The sequence below is a fragment of the Octopus bimaculoides genome, chromosome 1, assembly GCF_001194135.2.
Source record: "Octopus bimaculoides isolate UCB-OBI-ISO-001 chromosome 1, ASM119413v2, whole genome shotgun sequence".
In the NCBI taxonomy this organism is placed as follows: domain Eukaryota; kingdom Metazoa; phylum Mollusca; class Cephalopoda; order Octopoda; family Octopodidae; genus Octopus; species Octopus bimaculoides.
In genome coordinates, this window is record NC_068981.1 from 111,796,586 (window position 1) to 111,797,502 (window position 917).

At 41.1% G+C, this 917-nt stretch overlaps 1 protein-coding gene across 3 annotated transcripts in view; it reads left to right on the forward strand.

Annotated features, from left to right (window-relative positions):
- Nucleotides 1-917, forward strand: part of LOC106874050 (ER degradation-enhancing alpha-mannosidase-like protein 3) — a 344,953-nt gene that overhangs the window by 132,717 nt on the left and 211,319 nt on the right. The gene's annotated exons all lie outside the window — the stretch shown is intronic.

The window sequence follows — 917 nt, forward strand, 5'->3', positions numbered from 1 at the left end:
GACGACCAAAACCTTGTGAGTGGATTTGGTAGACGGAAACTGAAAGAAGCCCGTCGTATATATGTATATATATATATATATGTGTATATGTTTGCGTCTGTGTTTGTCCCCAACATCGCTTGACAACCGATGCTGGTGTGTTTATGTCCCTGTAACTTAGCGGTTCGGCATAAGAGACCGATAGAATAAGTACTAGGCTTCCAAAGAATAAGTCCTGGGGTCGATTTGCTCGACTAAAGGCGGTGCTCCAGCATGGCCGCAGTCAAATGACTGAAACAAGTAAAAGAGTATATGTATTTTAATACTTTTGTGACAATACTTAATACAACAAAGCTTATACAAAGCTTTACATTTTACTTTTGATAATCTTTTTCTAAAAAAGTGAATAAACATCTTAAAAATTGTCAAGTGAATAAATATCTTTAAAATTGCATTTTCAAACCTTCTTTCATATATATTTCCACTCGTGTGGTATCTTACAACTTTACTTTGTTATACACACACACACACATATATCTGACTTATCAAACCATCCAATGCATGGTAGAGTGTAGTGGGTGCTTCTTATATGCCACTGGCATGAGGGCCAGTCAGGCAGTACTGGCACTGATCACACTTAAATGGTGCTTTTTACATGCCACCAGCACAGGAGCCAGATGAGAAGGGGATATAGCATCATACAACGTGGAATACAATTGGAGATTTCTGCGGGACAACCTGTTGAGAGCCACAGACCAGATCTGTGGCTGGTGTAAAGTCCCCTCTCGACCCAGAGTAACGTGGTGGTGGAACAAGGATGTAGACGGGGCTATTAGACAAAAGAAACAGGCTTGGAAGGACTGGAAGAACGGTGGTAGCAGGAAATTGTACCAATCTGCCAGAAGGGAAGCTAGGCGACAGGTTTATTTAGCCAGAGG